The sequence below is a fragment of the Garra rufa genome, chromosome 1 (assembly GCF_049309525.1).
Source record: "Garra rufa chromosome 1, GarRuf1.0, whole genome shotgun sequence".
Classification (NCBI taxonomy): domain Eukaryota; kingdom Metazoa; phylum Chordata; class Actinopteri; order Cypriniformes; family Cyprinidae; genus Garra; species Garra rufa.
This window is the reverse complement of record NC_133361.1, coordinates 86,041,457-86,048,101: the sequence shown is the minus strand read 5'-3', so window position 1 is coordinate 86,048,101 and position 6,645 is coordinate 86,041,457. Positions and strand designations below refer to the sequence as shown.

At 38.0% G+C, this 6,645-nt stretch overlaps 7 non-coding genes across 7 annotated transcripts; all 7 read left to right on the top strand.

The window, feature by feature from the left end:
• Window positions 1-286: 286 nt before the first annotated feature.
• On the top strand, window positions 287-405 carry LOC141318052 (5S ribosomal RNA). Its single transcript, XR_012352392.1, has one exon. It is a non-coding gene; the product is annotated as a 5S ribosomal RNA (ribosomal RNA).
• Window positions 406-489: 84 nt separating this feature from the next.
• LOC141297423 (5S ribosomal RNA) lies at window positions 490-608 on the top strand. The gene has a single exon (XR_012341385.1). It is a non-coding gene; the product is annotated as a 5S ribosomal RNA (ribosomal RNA).
• An 800-nt stretch (window positions 609-1,408) lies between these two features.
• Window positions 1,409-1,527, top strand: LOC141346101 (5S ribosomal RNA). The gene has a single exon (XR_012357143.1). It is a non-coding gene; the product is annotated as a 5S ribosomal RNA (ribosomal RNA).
• A 2,181-nt stretch (window positions 1,528-3,708) lies between these two features.
• LOC141319214 (5S ribosomal RNA) lies at window positions 3,709-3,827 on the top strand. The gene has a single exon (XR_012353483.1). It is a non-coding gene; the product is annotated as a 5S ribosomal RNA (ribosomal RNA).
• A 750-nt stretch (window positions 3,828-4,577) lies between these two features.
• On the top strand, window positions 4,578-4,696 carry LOC141297415 (5S ribosomal RNA). Its single transcript, XR_012341384.1, has one exon. It is a non-coding gene; the product is annotated as a 5S ribosomal RNA (ribosomal RNA).
• Window positions 4,697-5,498: 802 nt separating this feature from the next.
• On the top strand, window positions 5,499-5,617 carry LOC141319029 (5S ribosomal RNA). Its single transcript, XR_012353308.1, has one exon. It is a non-coding gene; the product is annotated as a 5S ribosomal RNA (ribosomal RNA).
• An 802-nt stretch (window positions 5,618-6,419) lies between these two features.
• On the top strand, window positions 6,420-6,538 carry LOC141318896 (5S ribosomal RNA). The gene has a single exon (XR_012353184.1). It is a non-coding gene; the product is annotated as a 5S ribosomal RNA (ribosomal RNA).
• Window positions 6,539-6,645: the final 107 nt, after the last annotated feature.

The following is a 6,645-nucleotide window of genomic DNA, read 5'->3' as shown; positions in this document are numbered from 1 at the left end:
TTTTTTTTTTTCTTAGTTTTTTTGTTTTTGTTTTAAAGTTTGTGTTATTAGATGACTGATGACTGCAAATTATGTACTGTATATAAGAATTTTTTATAATAAAAAAAAAAAAAAATCTCGTCTGATCTCGGAAGCTAAGCAGCGTAGGGCCTGGTTAGTACTTGGATGGGAGACTGCCTGGGAATACCAGGTGCTGTAAGCTTTTGCCTTTTCTTCACTATTTTTATAATATGCTGGCTTTTACGGAGGCTGATCTTTAAATAGCCCACTTTTTGGAGCAGCCCTCGCTTATGGCCATACCGCGCTGAGAGCGCCCGATCTCGTCTGATCTCGGAAGCTAAGCAGCGTCGGGCCTGGTTAGTACTTGGATGGGAGACCGCCTGGGAATACCAGGTGCTGTAAGCTTTTGCCTTTTCTTCACTATTTATATAATATGCTGGCTTTTACGGAGGCTGATCTTTAAATAGCCCACTTTTTGGAGCAGCCCTCGCTTATGGCCATACCGCGCTGAGAGTGCCCGATCTCGTCTGATCTCGGAAGCTAAGCAGCGTCGGGCCTGGTTAGTACTTGGATGGGAGACCGCCTGGGAATACCAGGTGCTGTAAGCTTTTGCCTTTTCTTCACTATTTATATAATATGCTGGCTTTTAGAAAGACGTGTTTTACCGCTCTATTTATTACAATCATTTAAATGTATTATAGAGTTTTAAGTGTTTTACATGTTTTTTAGGCCATTTTATTACTCTTAACATTTTAAGTGTATGTGTCTTTAATAAATGGATGGTTGGCCTGTCATGTGACTAGACACATGACAGGAAGCCGGAAGTACAACTGTATAAGAGAGCAGCATGACAAACAAAGGACAGTCACCAAACTGTTGGATTGAGGAGTTGCTAATTTTAGAGCTCAACTTTCCATTCACCACCTGCAAAATTTGGATTACACTTTCTGTGGATTGTATATACACTGGTGGACACTCACATTGGACTTATCAACACACTGGGATTCTTGGACTGTTTTTAGGGTATGGACAAATGAACTGTATTCTTTTAACAGAGTTTACCTGTTTTTAGGGTATGGACAAATGAACTGTATTCTTTTAACAGAGTTGACCCTAGTTTTATCGTGTTGTTTTATAGTCTTTTATGTGAACCTTGTAAATACACCAAATCTATTTAAACCAATTTTCTTTTGTCTCATTCTTTTAACCACTAGTCATCTCTCACAGTTAAATCTGACCCCATTTTAGTCTTGTAACTCGGCTGATAAGGCCGATTGTTACACTTTTATGGGAGACCGCCTGGGAATACCAGGTGCTGTAAGCTTTTGCCTTTTCTTCACTATTTATATAATATGCTGGCTTTTACGGAGGCTGATCTTTAAATAGCCCACTTTTTGAAGCAGCCCTCGCTTATGGCCATACCGCGCAGAGAGCGCCCGATCTCGTCTGATTTTGGAAGCTAAGCAGCGTCGGGCCTGGTTAGTACTTGGATGGGAGACCGCCTGGGAATACAAGGTGCTGTAAGCTTTTGCCTTTTCTTCACTATTTATATAATATGCTGGCTTTTAGAAAGACGTGTTTTACCGCTCTATTTATTACAATCATTTAAATGTATTATAGAGTTTTAAGTGTTTTACATATTTTTTAGGCCATTTTATTACTCTTAACATTTTAAGTGTATGTGTCTTTAATAAATGGATGGTTGGCCTGTCATGTGACTATACACATGACAGGAAGCCGGAAGTACAACTGTATAAGAGAGCAGCATGACAAACAAAGGACAGTCACCAAACTGTTGGATTGAGGAGTTTGCTAATTTTAGAGCTCAACTTTCCATTCACCACCTGCAAACTTTGGATTACACTTTCTGTGGATTGTATATACACTGGTGGACACTCACATTGGACTTATCAACACACTGGGATTCTTGGACTGTTTTTAGGGTATGGACAAATGAACTGTATTCTTTTAACCCTTAAAGACCTAGAACATTTTTGGGGCACCTGAGGCACCTGTATATTTCTTTGTTTTTTCAGACCTATTCTAGCAGTCAGCATCAATTGTCATATATCATTATAAACATAAGAACTTGAACTTTATGTCTAGCTAATTTAAAATTACAAATTTCCTTTTGTTTTCTCTAAAAATTAGTGAATTTCCAGAATTTTAGGAAAAAACGCTACCAACAATTGGGTGTTTTTTACTGTGTACTCAAACAAAAACTCCTGAAGTTTAGATTTTTTTATTTAAAAATTTGTATTTAGGTGTTTTACACTTCCAAATAAAATTTTGTCTATATATAACATTCCCCAAGCAAGTTATAGCCAATTATTACAATATTATTTAGGTGCTTTTCAGTGAAAAACAGGCCCATTTCGTTTATTGACAATATAGATCTGTCCAAAAACGTTTCAGGAGTAAAGTCATTGCAGAAACAGTGTTAAATAATAGCAAAACACAGTAAAAAATAATTTACTATTTCATAAATATATTCTTAATCCAAAAGATGAACAATAAACACAAATAGTGTAGAAAGTAGCACAAGAAAAAATGCACAAACTGTCTTGTGCAACAAAAAAATAAATAAACAATCCAAATTATTCACAAACTACACACAAAATGAGAGAGAAATATAAAGAGTGCAACCGAAAAAATAGTACAAATAATCTTTAAAAACTATATAATAATTAGTTACATAATATAACAACCAAATAGATGGATCTGCTGGCTGTAGTCTGCGTCGGAATCTATTTTACCGGGACATCGCCTAGTGACCGAAAACCCACATTCCAGTGCTTTATCCGATATCTACTGTTGTTTCATCCTTGTTTTTGGTTTGTTTTATGTCAAAGGGCTCTGTCGTGAGTATTTCTGTACATTTTCAAAGAATGCTGTCATGCAAATGTGTTAATTTGCCTTTGTTTTCATGCACGCAAGACGCACTTTGCTTTCACTTTGCGTCTGTTCAGATCTGCAAAGAAACATACTAATCGGTGGTTCAAAAGACCAAAACCTATGTTTATTGGTTGAATAGATGACAGTTTGAACCAATCGGGGCACAGGGGTGGGACTAAGCATCAACAATCGTTCCTGTTTGGCTCAGAGGACCAAAACGTGTTGATTTCATCTGACGAATCAGTGCTGAGGAAATGTGATGACGTAATCACGCTTACTACGGAGCCTCTGAATATCCAAATGAGACAAATGCGATATCACTGAAAAGAGCAGACTCTGTACTTTACGAGACTTTTTAAAGCATTCAAATTGGATTAGCGGTTCAAAAGTTATTAAACATTTAAGACCAATAGTTATTTTTAGCCGCCGGCGGCTGTCTCGGTCTTTGAGGGTTAACAGAGTTTACCTGTTTTTAGGGTATGGACAAATGAACTGTATTCTTTTAACAGAGTTGACCTAGTTTTATCGTGTTGTTTTAAAGTCTTTTATGTGAACCTTGTAAATACACCAAATCTATTTAAACCAATTTTCTTTTATGTCTCATTCTTTTAATCACTAGTCATCTCTCACAGTTAAATCTGACCCCATTTTAGTCTTGTAACTCGGCTGATAAGGCCGATTGTTACACTTTTATGGGAGACCGCCTGGGAATACCAGGTGCTGTAAGCTTTTGCCTTTTCTTCACTATTTATATAATATGCTGGCTTTTACGGAGGCTGATCTTTAAATAGCCCACTTTTTGGAGCAGCCCTCGCTTATGGCCATACCGCGCAGAGATCGCCCGATCTCGTCTGATCTCGGAAGCTACGCAGCGTCGGGCCTGGTTAGTACTTGGATGGGAGACCGCCTGGGAATACCAGGTGCTGTAAGCTTTTGCCTTTTCTTCACTATTTATATAATATGCTGGCTTTTAGAAAGACGTGTTTTACCGCTCTATTTATTACAATCATTTAAATGTATTATAGAGTTTTAAGTGTTTTACATGTTTTTTAGGCCATTTTATTACTCTTAACATTTTAAGTGTATGTGTCTTTAATAAATGGATGGTTGGCCTGTCATGTGACTAGACACATGCCAGGAAGCAGGAAGTACAACTGTATAAGAGAGCAGCATGACAAACAAAGGACAGTCACCAAACTGTTGGATTGAGGAGTTGCTAATTTTAGAGCTCAACTTTCCATTCACCACCTGCAAACTTTGGATTACACTTTCTGTGGATTGTATATACACTGGTGGACACTCACATTGGACTTATCAACACACTGGGATTCTTGGACTGTTTTAGGGTATGGACAAATGAACTGTATTCTTTTAACAGAGTTTACCTAGTTTTATCGTGTTGTTTTAAAGTATTTTATGTGAACCTTGTAAATACACCAAATCTACTTAAACCAATCTTCTTTTATGTGTCATTCTTTTAACCACCAGTCATCTCTCACAGTTAAATCTGACCCCATTTTAGTCTTGTAACTCGGCTGATAAGGCCGATTGTTACACTTTTATGGGAGACCGCCTGGGAATACCAGGTGCTGTAAGCTTTTGCCTTTTCTTCACTATTTATATAATATGCTGGCTTTTACGGAGGCTGATCTTTAAATAGCCCACTTTTTGGAGCAGCCCTCGCTTATGGCCATACCGCGCTGAGAGTGCCCGATCTCGTCTGATCTCGGAAGCTAAGCAGCGTCGGGCCTGGTTAGTACTTGGATGGGAGACCGCCTGGGAATACCAGGTGCTGTAAGCTTTTGCCTTTTCTTCACTATTTATATAATATGCTGGCTTTTAGAAAGACGTGTTTTACCGCTCTATTTATTACAATCATTTAAATGTATTATAGAGTTTTAAGTGTTTTACATGTTTTTTAGGCCATTTTATTACTCTTAACATTTTAAGTGTATGTGTCTTTAATAAATGGATGGTTGGCCTGTCATGTGACTAGACACATGACAGGAAGCCGGAAGTACAACTGTATAAGAGAGCAGCATGACAAACAAAGGACAGTCACCAAACTGTTGGATTGAGGAGTGGCTAATTTTAGAGCTCAACTTTCCATTCACCACCTGCAAAATTTGGATTACACTTTCTGTGGATTGTATATACACTGGTGGACACTCACATTGGACTTATCAACACACTGGGATTCTTGGACTGTTTTTAGGGTATGGACAAATGAACTGTATTCTTTTAACAGAGTTTACCTGTTTTTAGGGTATGGACAAATGAACTGTATTCTTTTAACAGAGTTGACCCTAGTTTTATCGTGTTGTTTTATAGTCTTTTATGTGAACCTTGTAAATACACCAAATCTATTTAAACCAATTTTCTTTTATGTCTCATTCTTTTAACCACTAGTCATCTCTCACAGTTAAATCTGACCCCATTTTAGTCTTGTAACTCGGCTGATAAGGCCGATTGTTACACTTTTATGGGAGACCGCCTGGGAATACCAGGTGCTGTAAGCTTTTGCCTTTTCTTCACTATTTATATAATATGCTGGCTTTTACGGAGGCTGATCTTTAAATAGCCCACTTTTTGAAGCAGCCCTCGCTTATGGCCATACCGCGCAGAGAGCGCCCGATCTCGTCTGATCTCGGAAGCTAAGCAGCGTCGGGCCTGGTTAGTACTTGGATGGGAGACCGCCTGGGAATACAAGGTGCTGTAAGCTTTTGCCTTTTCTTCACTATTTATATAATATGCTGGCTTTTAGAAAGACGTGTTTTACCGCTCTATTTATTACAATCATTTAAATGTATTATAGAGTTTTAAGTGTTTTACATATTTTTTAGGCCATTTTATTACTCTTAACATTTTAAGTGTATGTGTCTTTAATAAATAGATGGTTGGCCTGTCATGTGACTATACACATGACAGGAAGCCGGAAGTACAACTGTATAAGAGAGCAGCATGACAAACAAAGGACAGTCACCAAACTGTTGGATTGAGGAGTTTGCTAATTTTAGAGCTCAACTTTCCATTCACCACCTGCAAACTTTGGATTACACTTTCTGTGGATTGTATATACACTGGTGGACACTCACATTGGACTTATCAACACACTGGGATTCTTGGACTGTTTTTAGGGTATGGACAAATGAACTGTATTCTTTTAACAGAGTTTACCTGTTTTTAGGGTATGGACAAATGAACTGTATTCTTTTAACAGAGTTGACCTAGTTTTATCGTGTTGTTTTAAAGTCTTTTATGTGAACCTTGTAAATACACCAAATCTATTTAAACCAATTTTCTTTTATGTCTCATTCTTTTAACCACTAGTCATCTCTCACAGTTAAATCTGACCCCATTTTAGTCTTGTAACTCGGCTGATAAGGCCGATTGTTACACTTTTATGGGAGACCGCCTGGGAATATCAGGTGCTGTAAGCTTTTGCCTTTTCTTCACTATTTATATAATATGCTGGCTTTTACGGAGGCTGATCTTTAAATAGCCCACTTTTTGGAGCAGCCCTCGCTTATGGCCATACCACGCAGAGATCGCCTGATCTCGTCTGATCTCGGAAGCTAAGCAGCGTCGGGCCTGGTTAGTACTTGGATGGGAGACCGCCTGGGAATACCAGGTGCTGTAAGCTTTTGCCTTTTCTTCACTATTTATATAATATGCTGGCTTTTAGAAAGACGTGTTTTACCGCTCTATTTATTACAATCATTTAAATGTATTATAGAGTTTTAAGTGTTT